The sequence below is a fragment of the Hirundo rustica genome, chromosome 7 (genome assembly GCF_015227805.2).
Source record: "Hirundo rustica isolate bHirRus1 chromosome 7, bHirRus1.pri.v3, whole genome shotgun sequence".
NCBI lineage: Eukaryota > Metazoa > Chordata > Aves > Passeriformes > Hirundinidae > Hirundo > Hirundo rustica.
Genome location: NC_053456.1, coordinates 562,132 through 578,286, shown reverse-complemented (window position 1 = coordinate 578,286; position 16,155 = coordinate 562,132).

Here is a 16,155-nt window from a genome sequence, read left to right as displayed (position 1 = left end):
GCTGCCCTCACGGACGCCATGAAAGGATTTTGATTTTCATTACTATGTACTTTGCATGTTGCTCGTATTAAATCAATGGGCTGCTTCCCTCCTCGTTTTTCCTGCAGCTGATCTAAAAGGCCCTTTGAAAGGAGCCCGGCCTGGCGCAGACAAAGACTGATTCTTCATCCCCTGACATGTCACGCCACCGAAGGGGGTTTGTGCGCTCTGCCAGGGCCTCAGTCCCGGCTCCTGCCCGCTCCCGGAGCCTGCCAGCACTTCATCCTTCGGCCCGCGTACCTGGGACAGAGGCGGCGGGGAGCGCCGATCGCGGCGCAGATTGCCGCCTTTCTGTCACCGCCTGTGCCTGCCGCAGTCAGCCCGGCGGGAGAGGGGACGGGAGGGCAGCGAGCAGCTCCGCCCGGCTCCGATCCCCGGGGCTCCCGTGCCGCCGCTCGGGGAGGGAGCGGCCCGAGGGCAGTCCTCCATCCCCTCTTCAGCCCCTGCCCACGCCGGGCTGGCACCGGGATGGGCAGGGATGGGCAGGGATGGGCAGGGATGGCGGTGCCACCGCTGTGACCAGCCCAGGGCACCCTGCACAGACAGGAGAGAAGGATGTGACACCACTGTGCCACAGCTGTGACCAGCAAGGGGCTCCCTGCACGGACAGGAGGGATGGATGTGACACTGCTGACCAGTCCAGGGCACTCTGCACGGACAGGAGGGAAGGATGTGACACCGCTGTGCCACCGCTGTGCCCAGTCCAGGGCACCCTGCACAGACAGGAGGGGTGGATGTGACACTGCTGACCAGTCCAGGGCACTCTGCACAGACAGGAGGGGTGGATGTGACACTGCTGACCCAGTCCAGGGGCTCCCTGCACGGACAGGAGGGAAGGATGTGACACCGCTGTGCCACCGCTGTGCCCAGTCCAGGGCTCCCCGCACAGACAGGAACGTGCCTGGGGGCTGGAGGGCATGCAAAGCCAGACCAGGGCTCCAGCCCAGGGCTCTGCCACCCTCCTGCACCTGGCAAACCCCCGATCACCTCTGCATGTCTCCTCTGCGTGTCACCTCTGCGTGTCACCTCTGCGTGTCACCTTGTGCCCTCTGTTGGTGTTCTGGGAAAAGGGAAAAGGAAGGAAAATGTAAAAAAAAAAAAAAAAATGAGGAGAAGGAGTAGGAGAAGGAGAAGGAGAAGGAGAAGGAGAAGGAGAAGGAGAAGGAGAAGGAGAAGGAGAAGGAGAATGAGAAGGAGAAGGAGAAGGAGAAGGAGAAGGAGAAGGAGAAGGAGAAGGAGAAGGAGAAGGAGAAGGAGAAGGAGAAGGAGAAAAGGAAACTGAAAGGGGAAAACCAAAGGGAATAAAGAAGGAAAAGCACAGGAATTAAGTACAAGGATCATCACAGAATAGAATCACAGGACCATCCAGGTTGGAAAAGGACTCCAAGACCATGGAGCCCAACCTCTGACCGATCACGCCAGGCCTGACCCAGGCATGTGGCATCCGCACGGGAGCCCCAGCCCCGGGTGCACATTGCCGAGTCAGATGGACACAAACATCCACCGGGAACGGGGGAACAAAACGCCAGGGGGGGGAAATTCCTCAGGGCTGAGCACCCGGGATGTGTTTTGCAGCACCTTCACCAAGACCCCGAGCGCTGGCAGAGCAAACAGGGAAAAAACTACCTCGGCTTTTACTCCTTGATGAGAATTCCGGCAAACTCCCATCGTTTTGCTGTGCCGTGTCCCAGCAGCCCCTCAGGGTCGCCTGGATCATTGTCTCCCGAAATGCGGAGGCACAGCCAGCGCTGCTCTTTGTCCCCATCCAGTTTGTCTGGCATCTGACATTCGCTGCCCGGCCCCGCTCCGCAGCCCCGGTCCTGAGCAGCCGCCAAAATCCCGGGCACGCCGTGCCAGGAGGGCAGAGCGGCTCCGAGCCCGCGGCTGCTGCCTGGAGACCTGGAATATGCTAATCCAGAGCCTTTAGAAATGGGAATGCTAAAGGAGCAAGTGTTCTGGAGAGGCTGGGAGATAAAGCAGATCCCGGGCTCGTCCCAGCCTGGCTCCCGAGCGCTGGAGCTCCTGCGGTGCGCGCTCCGTGCCGAGCGGCGCCTGGGAGAGGGGAAGTTCCACCTGAGATGGTGGAACTCGGAGCAGAACCGAGCACAGCACCGGCCCCGTGCGACTGCAACGCCCACGGGCCATCACCCCAACGCGCATTTAAGTACATCCTGCAATACATTAAAAGTAATGCTTTTGAGACAAATTAAGCCGTAGCAGCATCAAATCAGTTTGTCTACACTGTTAATATGTTGATTAATGTCCTTTTAGGACCGAGACGTTCATTTTTATCTCATTATTCAACACAGTGTTTTCCCATAGCTGTTGAATAAAAGTGTAATTATTGCTCGAAATCATCGCAGAACCATGGAAGGGTTTGGGCTGGAAGGGACATTAAAGCTCATCCACTTCCACCCCTGCCATGGGCAGGGACATCTTCCGCTATCCAGCCTTGGGCACTTCCAGGGATCCAGGGGCAGCCACAGCGGCTCTGGGAATTCCATCCCTGCCAGGAATTCCCAATCTTCCATCCATCCCTGCCCTCTGGCAGTGGGAGCCATTCCCTGTGTCCTGTCCCTCCAGCCCTTGTCCCCAGTCCCTCTCCAGCTCTCCTGGAGCCCCTTCAGGAGCTCTGAGCTCTGCCTGGATCCTTCCCTTCTCCAGGGGAACATTCCCAGCTCTCGCAGCCTGCCCAGGTCCCTCTGGATGCCATCCATCCCTCTGGATGCCATCCATCCCTCTGGATGCCATCTATCCCTTGATTCCATCCATCCCTTGATTCCGTCTATCCCTTGGATGCCATCCATCCCTCTGGATTCCATCCATCCCTCGATTCCGTCCATCCCTCTGGATGCCATCGATCCCTTGATTCCGTCCATCCGTTGGATGCCATGCCTTCTCCCCACGGAGGTGACTGCAGCGCACACCTTGGTGTCACCAGCAGAGCGCTGGCGTTGCCCTCGCACACTTAGCAGAGTTCCCAGGGGGGTTTCTTATCTGGTTTTGTTTTGTTTTATTTTATTTATTCGCTGAAATTGTAACTGGCCTCTGAATGTCAAATTGCTACTCAGAACCAATCGCTGTTGACATTAAAAATAATGATGGCCGACTTCAGGATTAATTCTCTTTTTAGACTTAATTACTAGTTTAGTTGTTAAGTTGAGAGGTAGAGACCCTCGAAAACAAAATTAAAGAGGACTTGGCTGTTCTGAGTCAATGGTTAGACTCAATGATTCTTAGGGACCTTCCACTTATTGCCTAAATAAGTTGGGATTCTGTGACAACTTTTTTTAGCACTCTTGTACGGGAGGAAAGCTGAGGTGGTTTCAGTTTTGTGATTGTTTTTTGATATTTTCTCAGGGTCTTCTAATTTAATCAAAGTAAAATGTTAAGAAATGCAAAAGTTCTTTTTGATGCCTCACTCCAGACAGAGTTTTTTTATAAGGAATTTAAGGTTGGACTCGATGACCTTGGAGGCCTTTCCCAGCCTTAGTGATCCTACAATTCTATGGGTTGCACGAAGGTGCAGATTCAAAGCACCTGCAGGAGCAGCTTTGGATGCTCTTTTGGAGCACCATAAAAAGGGGAAAACCTGTATTCTCCAAGGCAGAGTGTATCCATGGGGAGACCTGAACTCCTCAGGAACTTCCCGGCCCTCCTGACCACCCCAGCATTTTCCTGCCTGGCCTCTGCCAGGTGCTTTCCAGGCTCTGGATGTGTCCAGGGAAAGCAGGGGGTACCAGCCCCCCGCCCTGGGGCTGGGCTGGGCCCAGAGCTCACCAGCACCGGGGAGAATCTGCATCCCGGCACAGGCAGAGGCGTGGGTGCACAGCCGCTGTGGAGGAGGTATCAGGTCTGCTTAGCTTGATTGAGAAAGGTTAATTACATGTGAAATGAGACTGGGATTCAGACTGTGTTTGCTCTAGATTTTGTGTAATGTTATATCAACACTGGGATTCTCTGTTATTCTATTAACAAAATAAATTCATTTTGTTTGGTTTCATTTTACTGTTGTTTTAATCCCACTGAACATTTATACTGTTATTTAATTTTACTAAACATGTGTGGATAGTAAAATACCTACAGAATTAAACTACCCAAGGATATTAAAGTGATCCAGTTCTCATGGAGATTTGATCTGCTAATTAGCCACACCAATTTTATGGATCATTGCAGCGCACTTAAAATGTATTGTTATATGTTCATAATCTTTCCTTAATGAGCTTTTATTGAGAGCACGGGCCAGCGCAGCGCTGCTCGGCACCGGGGCTGCCTCAGACCCAGAGCCATGCCCGCCTGCCCCGCGCCGCAGGGACCGAGCAGGGACGGCACCGGGGGATTTGGGGTCAGAGGGGCGCCAGGGATGGGACCCTGCGGGATTTGGTGTCAGAGGGGCGGCAGGGATGGGACCCTGCGGGATTTGGGGTCAGAGGGGCTGCAGGGATGGGACCCTGCGGGATTTGGGGTGAGAGGGGCGGCAGGGATGGGACCCTGCAGGATTTGGGGTCAGAGGGGTGGCAGGGACGGCACCGACGGGATTTGGGGTCAGAGGGGCGGCAGGAACTGGCCTCTGCAGGATTTGGGGTGAGAGGGGCGGCAGGGATGGGACCCTGCGGGATTTGGGGTCAGAGGGGTGGCAGGGACGGGACCCTGCGGGATTTGGGGTGAGAGGGATGGCAGGGACCTGACCTGCAGGATTTGGGTTGGGGAGTGGGAGCGGGGGTCCGCCGTTCCTCGGGGTGCCGGGGCGGAGGGGCAGGGTCCCACACCGGGCTGTGCTCAGGGGAGGAAGAGAAGCAGAAACCCACTTTTACGGGCAGTAAATCAGGAGCACCGGGAGGAGCGGAGCCCTTCCCACGGCCCAGGGCAGCAGGCGGCAGCAGGAGCGGGGAGCGGCCCCGCTGGGCCCGGGGCACCGTGCGGGGCTGGTGGCACCCGGAGCTCCAGCGGGGAGCAGATCCCCTGAAAAGCTGCTGCAGCTCCGAGGCAGCGGCACAGGACGGCGGGGCCGGGCTCCGGGAGAGCCGGGAATGCTCCGGGAACCGTGGATCTGCACACCGGGCTCCTCTCCGGGGCCAGATCCCACCTTTGTCACCCCCACGGGTTATCTTTGCCCTAAAGGCGCACAAATTAGGTTCAGGAGGGCGCTAAAGGTTTAGCAGTCCCTCTCTAATGTGAGGGGGGAAGTCCCGGCAGCCGTGGGCTCATTTTTGGCTGGCCCAAATCGCAGTTCCCCTCCTGCAGCCCCCTGGGCCGCAGCCCACGGCCCGTGCGGGTGCCCAACACCTTCTGCAGTCAGGGATCACATCCCAAAGGCAGAGCTGATGGGGTCACTTCTTCATGAGCGGTGTTCCGGCAGATGTGGGGGTCCCTGACAGAGCTGGGGGAACATCCCCTGCCCAGTGAGCTGTTGGTGTGCTCTCTGCTCCCGGTGGGTCTGCCCCGCTTGGGTCGGCGCCAGTTCCTCCAGGGCAGGAGGCACCGGGGGCGGTGGTGCCTTGGCAGGAGATCATCGAAACACGGAACGGCTGAGGCTGGAAAATCCCACTCAAACCACCGAGTCCAACCATTCCCCGGCGCCGCCCAGGCCAGCACCAACCCACGTCCCCAAGTGCCACATCCACACGGCTTTTGAATCCCTTCAGGCCTGGGGACGCCACCGCTGCCCCGGGCAGCTGTGCCTGGGCTGGACAAACACTTAAATATCCAACCGAACCCTCCCCTGGCAGGCCCGGGGTCGAGCTTTGTGCCGGGATGGACACAGGGGTGCAAACCGGATGGATGGGGAGCCGTGACATGGGGGCGAACACAACCCCGGCTGCTCCCGGGGGTCCCGGACCGCACCCCGCCCCATCCCCGGCTGCTCCCGGGGGTCCCGGGACCGCACCCCGCCCCATCCCCGGCTGCTCCCGGGGGTCCCGGGACCGCACCCCGCCCCATCCCCGGCTGCTCCCGGGGGTCCCGGGACCCCAGCCCGCCCCATCCCCGGCTGCTCCCGGGGGTCCCGGACCGCACCCCGCCCCATCCCCGGCTGCTCCCGGGGGTCCCGGACCGCACCCCGCCCCATCCCCGGCTGCTCCCGGGGGTCCCGGGACCCCAGCCCGCCCCATCCCCGGCTGCTCCCCGGCCCCGCCGCCCTTGCGGGGGTGCCGCTTCATTAATTAGGGAGGGAAAGCCGGCGAGCCGAGATGAATCGCGGATCAGAGAGCGCTGTTCGGCGCCGGCACGGGCTCATTTAACAATTCAAGGGTCACTACCCGCAAAAGTGAGGACGGCGCTACAAGCGCGCCGATCCCGCCAGCTACAAATGTGCGCGCCGGGATAATGAACTTAAAACAATCGCAATTAGCAGGCCGAGACAAAGGATTAAAACGAAACGCGAAGGGCGCTGTGCGCGCAGCTCGCTCGAACGGCGCTAAGCCAGCTTAATCCATTTTCATGCGGCTCGGGCCGGGGTCGGCGGCTGCGGGGCCGCGATACATGGGCTCGGCCGGGCGATAAGGGCCGGGCCGGCCCGGGGGACACGGCCCTCCCCGCATCCCCGGGGAGCGGGGACAGCGCGTCCCGGGCCGGCGGGGCGCCCCGGCTTTGTGCCGCCCTTGTCATTGACTGATCGGGCCCTTTGAGCCAGCTTCGGAGCCGGCCGACCCACCTGAATAGATGAAAGGCAGACGGCTCCTGACAAACAAGGGGCTGCGGAATATTCATTGTGCATCTGCGAGGGAAAGATTAATGTATTAGAAATTAAAATGGGCCCGGGCTGTATGATCTTGCTCTAACACTTGGCCAGACCCGTGTCACCCACCGCGAGCGCCTGAAGTCGGCGGGCGATCCTGCCAAGGTACTGGGAATCATTAAGCATCCGGCTATTGTGCGAGGTGAATAATAAAACTTTCCCCCCGTTCTTTGCCCGGAGCTGACAATGAATAATTCCGGAGCTATTTGCAATGTTAACGGCACCTATCTTGCCCATCCATTCCTTCACGATAAGGATGGAAATATGCATTTCAACAGTCTGCACAGATAGCGATTCACAGGCGCTTCAAAGGACACCTGCCACTCAAGCGAGGGGCTGTCAGTCTCCCGCCGCCGCCGCTGCCAGCAAAATGGCGAAAAAGATTATCTGCACTTTATTCCTTTTCTCCTCCGATTATAACACCGGTGCGTTTGCCATCGACTGACAAGTGATTTACACTCGCCGCTGTAGCGTGGTTAAGCTAGGAAAAGCTATTCTCTCAGGCAGCCCTTATTCCTTCAAGGTTTACAGCTGTATCCAGTATCCTATCGCGGCGTGATCGCGGCCGCACGGGCGGAGCGCCGCTCGGGCAGATCTCAGAGCGGTTCATCTGTGTGCTGACACAAGGGTGACGGGGATAAAGTCCTGTCTCTGACGCCGGGGCCTGCCCAGCTCAGCAGACTTTCACCCAGCAGGAGCGCGGCCCAAGCTGGGGGGGTCTGGCTGGAGAGGCTCCGCAGCGGGTCCTGGGAACGGACACCGCTCAGGGGGACTCCTGACTGGGACAGGGGGGGCTTGTGGATGTCCCAGTCCCGGCAGCGTCCAAGGCCAGGCTGGCCAGGGCTCGGAGCGCCCTGGTCTAATGGGCGGCGTCCCAGCCCATGGCAGAGGGTGGACATGAGGTCTAAGGTCCCTCCTAACCGAAACCGGTCTGGGATTCTCTGATTCCGTGAGTCTGGAGCCCGTCACTGCGGTCTCCTGCAAGCAAGCAGGTGGAGAACAGGAGAACAGCCCCTGGCCTTTCACCCTTCACCCCTGGTGATTGTCCCGTTTGTGATTCCTGCACCCCGGAGCCAAGCAGCTCCCAGGCAGCCACAGGCCAGCAGCTCCTCCTGCTCCGCTCTGGGAGCTCCCGGGGCAAAAACAAACAAGCAAAACCCCTGCTGCAGTGTTCCCACTTATCTGAAATATTTTCCAGTTTATTTGCCTGAAATTATTCCGCCACAATCTTTCCATTGTGCCTGTCAGGAGGACTCCCTGAACGGCTGGGCTGTTCTCCGTCAATGTCCGTTTCTTTCGGCACCAGGAACACTGGGAGTGACTCAGAGCAGCAGCTCCAGCTCTTTCCAGAGGGAAACTCTTTCAGTTGGAGCGGGAGGGGCACTGCGGTGCTGTGTGCCCCCGTGGCACCATTTTCACCACCCTGGCCGTTCACCGGCCCCGCTGGGCGAGGGGATGGGGACACCAAAGCCGCAGGACGAAGCTCTGCCCAACGAGGGCCCGCGTCGGCAGAGCCTTGGGTGCCCCACTGCAGCAGCTGCTTTGGTGCCAGCACCGCAGCGCTGCCGGAGCAGGGCTGGGCACCGAGGCCGGGCAGGTCCTGGGTGCCAGCAGGACACACCGCTGGAACTCAGCTGCGCTGAGCCGGGAGCCCAGGGATAACGAGTCATGGGTTAATTAACAGGCTGCTCTGATCCTAGCGAATGGCACAGCTTGGAAACAGGGTCCCGCCATCCCCAGAGCTTGCCAGAGCTGAAGGGGTGCAGGAGCTGTGCCCTGGGAGATCTGCCTGAGGGCAGGAACCAGGAATTGTGGAGACAGCAGAGGGACCAGGGCCGGCTCTCTCCGTGGGCAGCACCCCTGGGTGAGCCCCAGCTGTCCCCGTGCCGGACAAAGCGGGCATTCTCTGCCTGCTCTGCTGCGGTGCCACGCTGGAAATCCTGACTCACAGTGACACTGGTGCCCTGCCAGGCTCCGGGGTGCCCCCAGCAGCCTCCAAACCCCGGGGAGTGTCCTGCCTCCCTCCAGCACCTCCACAGACAGGTTTTCACAGGTTTCCTCCAATGTGGAAGGGGAGGTCTCCTGGGCTGGGGGCACAGCAGGGCCAGGTGGAAATCTCTCCTCGAAGAGATCCTGTGAGCTATTAAGATCGTGTGATAACAGTGTCGGCTGTGGTTTTTAAGGAAAAGAACAGTGCCCAGGTCAGCGCTTCAGACCGAGAACCTGCCTGTAACCACGCCTGCTCCTCCCGTGTGTGCCCAGGGATGCGGTGTCAGGGCCACGCTGGGGTGGCTGCTCCAGCACGGCCCCAGCCCCAGCCCCGGCTCCAGCCCTCCCAGCTCAGCAGCCCCAGGGCAGGACCCCGGGCCTGCCCTGCCGCCTCTCTTTGGGAATGGTGCCCTGTCACCGTCACGACACAGCAGCCCCACGAGGCCTCAGCAGTAAAAGGACATTTGGTCACTTGGGGCTGGGCTCCACGTCCCCTCCACAGAGCGGACTATAACCAGCGCTGGAATTCAACAGAACCAAAAAGGAGGAAACCACGGAGCAGGAGCTGTGCCCGCAGGTGTGAACAACACAGATTTGTGCCAAGGAAGTGCTGATTTCAGGAGCATCTCCTTGACCTGCACGCAGACATTCTGCTCCACAAACAGAGGGTCATTTGCAGACACCCGGCACTGGCTGGTGCCTGTGGGATGTGGAAGGTTCTGGTGTCCCCTGGCACATCCCCAGCACTGGTCTCTGGGGGTGTGGGTCCCTGTGGACGCATCTGCAGTCAGCCCTCAGCAGCAGCTGCGTGTGCACCAACGCTGGACCGAGGCGTTGCCAGCTCCAGCGGCCCGCGGGATCCCCGCTCCAGCTGAGGTGTTCCCTGGGGCGAGGGTGGGAGCGAGCTGCCTTGTGCCGGCGGGACTTCAGCTCCATACCAGAGCGAATTCAGCCGGCGTCCCACTAAATTATCCGGCAAGGGCTGAACCCTATTTTTCTTTGGAAGAAGAACGAGGGCGCTGAAATAATTTGTGGATCTGGGTTCCTAATCTTAAATAATTCTTACCATTTAAAACAGTTTTTGCAGGAAATATTTTATAGTTAGAGAAATAGTTTTTGACATTTTGGGGGGGAAAAGAACAATGGACCGTTTACAGGTCTACACAGTAGATTAATGAATCTAATTGAGTCTGTAGGGAAATGCTTCAGTTTAACTACTGGAACTAATTTATACATTCACTACATCGTAATAAGTCAATTTAAGTTTCTGGAAATAAAACTGGATATCCTGGGTATAGATTTGAACTATAAATTTCTGCAAGAAAGGAGTCTGTGTGTTCATTATACATTGTAAAATTACCATATGGACCTGTCAACACTTCTTAGCACAGCTTTGTAATAATGTCATTTAGTTTAACATTGTAATGTGCCAGCTGAATTAATGTGTGTGGCACAATGAACGCCTCCCACCGCCGGTTCGGGATGGGGGGGCCAACTTCTAAAGGGGTTTCTTATGCAGAAGAGTTGTGTCTGTATTTGCACAGCCAATATCTGGCCTCTGATCAGGTGTTATCAGCAAAAGTGAGCGCCCAGGGCTGCCCGACTGCCAGCAGCTGCTGCTGGAGCCCCAGGATCGGAGTGTCCGAGCAGCAGACCCGGATGGCCGTGGGCAGGACACGGAGCAGAGCCCTCAGCCAGGCTGCATCAGAGTCAGCTGGTTCTCCTCTCGCTGTGGCTGCCGGGTTCCTCCTCCTCCCTCTGTTATTTACGGCCCCGCAGCCGCTGCTCCGCTGCCCACGCAGGCTGAGGAACAGACATCCCTTGTTCCAAACCCTTCCATCCTCCTGCGCCTCCAGCTCCCCACTCTCTGTGCTGTGTCAGAACACCTTCTCCACTCATCCTGTCAAAAAACAGAAGTCCTCAGTGGTAAATGGAGTCAGAGGCAGAAGCACCAACATTCCCACTCCACTCTGGTGAGTTACTGGGGGCACTGGTGCAGAGACACATTTCAGACTGGACCCTGGACTTGCTGCCCAGGCCTGTGTCCATCCGACAGCTCACCTGAGAGCACCTGGCCCACATCCCCACGGCAGAGCAGCTGGCTGGGCCCCCTCCTTCTGCCCCTCTCCTTCCCCCCAGCCCAGCCTGGTGGGTGAGAGGGGCCCCAGCTCCAGGGGTCACAGCTGGCTGACAGCAGCGCGGGGTGCAGGGGGATCCCCAGCACATCTGGACCTGTCCCCCAGTTTTTCTGCTGTAGGACACCCAGGACCACGCTCAGCTCCTGGAGGCCTGGGAAGAACAGCAGCAGCCTGCAGGGCGTGTGCCAGGCAGGTCTGCCACGGGAAAAACAGGCACAGCAGAAAGGCTGAAATTCCCTGTTGTATCCCAGACCCGAGCCCTGCTCTGGCCTGGACAGAGCATTCCAGTGGCAGAAGTAACAACAGGAATGCACACACAAATCCCACAACCGTCCCTACAGCCTGCACTGGTGCAAGGATCCAAGGGAAAACTCCTGTAGCAACCCAAAACCCGATCCTGCAGTGCCAACCATTCTCGGTCCCAGAGCCAAGGGGAATTTCTCCAGAGGGTGCTCCACATAAATCAACTAACGTTTTCCCCTTTGTGCTTTATTTTTCTAACTCTTTGCTTTCCTCCCCTCTCCTTCCTCTCTCAGCAGCCTTGGGAAGTGACACTGGAGACCTCATAAAACTCTAACGCGTGTGGCCGGAGGAGAGGAAGGCCGGTGGACTTCGACTTAAAGGGGAAAAAATGCACTTTTAATCTCCCTGTAATTGGGCTGCGGGTGGCCAGGTGTGCAGCTTTCCTGTCTCTCGGCTGGTGCCGTGTGTCCCAGCAGCAGCACAGCAGCAGCAGCACAGCAGAACAGCAGCAGCACAGCAGCACAGCAGCAGAGCAGCAGAGCAGCAGCAGCAGCAGCAGCAGAGCCCATACCTGCCGCTGGAGCGGGCGCGCACAAGCTGCAGAGATGCCGCCTGATTTCCCTCAGGATGCAGCCGGCAGTTCTGGAGGAACAGCTAAAATTCCTACCTCAGTGAATTAGCAGAACAGGCTAATCCCCGCAAAGAGACAGGATTTAGGGTTTGCCTCTCGGGCTCTTTATCCAATTGCACAAATCTGTGCAGCCCGGCCGTGCCGGAGCTCTGGAGCACGGATCAGGATGGGTGTGGGAAAACAGACCCAGTTCGGGTAATTAAATATCGTAACTGAGGCTTGGCATGGCTAATTACGAATTAAAATCCGGCGGCTATTTACATTTCTGCGCCTGGATTTCTACTGGAAGCCGATGGTTAATGTCACCACTTATGCAGACCTGATGGCATCTGCCTATAAAAGGGTGATTGTAAAAGCTGAGCCCTTTACCTATAAATTCATCTCGCTAATAAGCAATGCGCTCGTGATTGAAAGTCAGAGAGTCTTTGGGAAGTAGCTGGGTGTTTTATTTCCTTTAAAAAATGTATCTGATGGCAGCCAGGCAAGTTCTGGAGAGCGGCGCGGGCGCCTCGAGTGCCAGCGCCACGCTCGCTGATCCCGGGCAGGGTGAGGAGCAGCGGCTCCTCAATTACATCTTCGCTCTATTCCCCAGGTGACTTGTGCTGGGGTTGATACACAGGCGGTGTGATTGCACTCGTTTCCCGGTGCAAGGGAAATGCCCTTCACGCCACGTTATTAATTAGGCGGAGCTGTAATTGCGGGAATGCCGTGGGAGTGGCGGACGGGCGGCTCTGCCGTGCCCAGGTAGCACACCCCTGGCGCTGCTCCCACACCTCCGTCCCAGCAGGACGGCTCGGCTGGAACTCGGGGGGCACAGCCCCTTCCAAAGCCGCTTTGGCTCTCTCTGGGAACGCCCATCCCCTGTGTCCTTAAAAGAGCTTTTCCCATTCATCGTGCGGCCCTTGTTTCCCGTTAATAAACCTGTAATTGTACATGCTCACGGGTATTTGCCGCGCTTCCTGCCTTGACATCTCCTGCCTGAACCTTATCCAGGTTAAGAGAGGTCACGAGTCAGTAATGATTTCCCAAGAGCCCCAACCCAGGATCTATATTTTTTTTTATTATTTGGAATATCTTTTATTTAATTAACCACTGAACCAGGCAGACGGTGTTTCCTGCACAACCTGCCAGTGCAAGGAATATCTCGGTGAATTTCCAGCAGGAGGATTTCTCCCATTTCTCCCTCCCACTGCTCAAGGCAGCGCCCACAGAACCCCGCTCTGGGCTCCTGCTTCCTTTCCCCCTCTTTCCTTCTCTCTCTTTTTAATTATGAAAATCAAGGAACCCATAATTCCCATGACAGCTGTGACTACATACAGACTTACCCATAAACTGTGCGGCAAATGCTTGGTTTGTGGAAAATCGTGTTCTCTGACATATGCTTCTCATTACGGGGTAGATTTGCAAAGGAACAAGGCTGGTTCCTCCCGCAGGTGCAAAGCAGAGCCCCGCGCCCTGCTCTGCACCTGCAGCCCAGCCCGTGGAGGGACAGGGGCCGAGGCTCTGCCTTCCCTCTGCCAGGCAGCCCGAGGAGCCACCCCTGTGCCCCCGTGCCCGTCACATGCCCCCGAGGGACGGCTGGGAATAACCCGGGACAGCGAAAGGTGTCCCTGCCCACGGCAGGGGGTGGAACCCAAACCGCCCTGGAATTCCTCCCGAGGGGCAGTGGAGGGGCAGGCACCCATCTCTTCACCCTGTGACCGGTGACGGGACTCGAGGAAACGGGTCAGGAGAGGTTCAGGTTGGATATCAGGAAAAGGTTCTGTCCTCAGAGGGCGGTCAGGCACTGCCCAGGCTCCCCAGGGAATGGTCACGGCCCCAAGGCTGCCAGAGCCCCAGGAATGTTTGGACAAGGCTCTCAGGGACAGGAGGGACCACAGGGCGGTCCTGCTCAGGAGCAGCAGTTGGATCAGTGACCTTATGGGTCCCTTCCAGCTCAGCATATTCTCTGAGTCCAAGGCCGTCCAGGTCCCTCAGGGTCCCCCAAGTCCCAGGACGGCACTGTGAGGTCTGGGCTGCTGCAGTGGGACCTGTCCCTGGGATGTCACCGAAGAACAGGGGCTGGGCAGTGACAAACAACCCTGCAGCAGCCCAGCAGGATCCCAGAGGGCAGGAGCGGGACCGGGGGAGGTTCAACCTCATCGGAGCAGTGGGATGGGGACAGGCCTGGGGAGCTGATGATCGGTGCCCCACCGATCCCAGTTCCCATCCCTGAGCAGGAGCAGCTCATCCCTCGGCCCCAGACCCCGCAGGTCCTGCTGCTCCCACCGTGCTGGGCTCAGCCACTGAGTCCTCCTCCGTCTCCATCCCCTAGTAAAGAACACTTCCTCCCCCTCCTGGCTGCTCTAATTCCATCCTTCCATGGCATTAACTGTGCATTCCTGCTCTCCCATCGCCAAACGTTTTCCTTTCAGCTCCTTTCCCGCATCCCGTGTCCGCCTGTCTCCATACAAAATTCCTCACACCATAAAAAGTTCAGAAACTTTAGCAGCAGCAGGTCACAAACAGAGCAGAGAATTCCATGTTAATCCAAAGGGGGCTGGCAAATCCATCGGCCAGGAAAAGGAAAGTTTCTGTTTCACGCGGAGCCATCAATCTCACGGAAGGAAGCCCTGCACGGAGGCTGATTTCACAGCTCAGCTCTTTGGGGTGCAGCCCTGCCTTCGTCCCCAGCCATCCTCTTCCTCACAGCCTGCTCCCATGCTGACCGCAGCCAGGCCCCAGGGAAGGCAGCTGGGTGTGCCCCTGGCTGTGCCAGCGCTGCCCCTGCCCAAAATCGGTGCCACAGGCCGCCAACTCCCCCTTCCTGCGGGATGCACTCACTGGCAGGATGCTTTTGAGCATGTGGGAATCTTCTCTTCCCTTCCGGTGTTAATGCAGATAATTCTCTAGAGAAATCTGTTGTAAAATAAAATAAATTGCCCGATGCGATGGCCCTGTCTGTGGCAACACCAGCAGAGCAAGTCTAACCTCTACCTCCCCGGCAAGAGCCTCTTGGGGTGGCAGACCTGACCCTCATCCCTCCATTTTGTCACCTGAGATCTGTGCAAATTCGGATCAGAAATAAAGAAAAACAAAAGAAAGCCTTAGCTGTACGGAGGAATGTTTTCTTGTGTTTATTGCACCGCTGTTCCTGGGCTGGGAGAGTGGAGTTGCCATTGAGTATTAACTAGACAGGAATTAGCAATAGCCCGTGTCACTGCTTTAAAGGAAATCAATGGACAACATAAATGCAAAATCAAAAGGTTCTTCCCCTGACGGTGTCATCTTGGCCAGCACTGAGCAAATAAACCCCAAAGCACCTTTCACTGCTCCCCAGCCCCTTCAGCAGGCTGGAATTGCCAGGACGTCCCGGGACAGGAGGGTCACAGATCAGAGTGGGTCACAGATCAGTGTGGGTCAGGGATCCCTGTGGGTCACAGATCAGAGTGGGTCACAGATCAGAGCGGGTCAGACATCAGTACGGGTCAGGGATCCCTGTGGGTCACAGATCAGTGTGGGTCAGGGATCCCTGTGGGTCAGAGATTTCTGTGGGTCAGGGATCCCTGTGGGTCAGAACCCATGCAGGGAGTGGGCAGTGAATTCAGCGCAGTCTTGGGTCTGTGTGTGGCTGGACCCCAGAGTTACCATCCATACCCCATGGTACCATCCAGACCCAGCGGTACCATCCAGACCCAGCGGTACCATCCGGACCCAGCGGTACCATCCAGATCCAGCGGTACCATCCAGACCCAGCAGTACCATCCAGACCCAGCGGTGCCATCCAGCCCCCAGTGGTACCATCCATACCCAGCGGTACCATCCGGACCCAGCGGTACCATCCAGCCCCCAGTGGTACCATCCAGCCCCCCATGCTGTTCTGGCCATGCCCCGCTGGCCCTGGGGCACCCGGAGCAGCACGGGCACGGGGCTGGTCCCGGTGACACCGCCTGCGCAGCCAGGGGTGTATCGCCGAGCCCAGCCCCAAGGGTGAGGGGCTGGCCGGGGGCACGGGGGTCTCAGGGACACACGGGGGGTCCCAGGGGACACGGGGGGTCTCAGGGACACACGGGGGTCTCAGGGACACACGGGGGGTCCCAGGGGACACGGGGGGTCTCAGGGACACACGGGGTGTCTCAGGGACATGAGGGGTCTCAGGGACACACGGGAGCAGGGCAGCTCTTTCCCTGCCGTTCAGGGGGTGACAGTGTGACCCCAAGAGCCGGAATGGCCAAACCTTCACCTGCTGCAGGTCCTACAGCAGCTCCGGGCAGGGCAGGGAGGGCACATCCCCGTGTGGAGCACCCACGGGAGCGCATCCCCGTGTGGAGCACCCACGGGAGCACATCCCCGTGTGGAGCGCATCCCCAGGTGGAGCACCCACGGGAGCGCATCCCCAG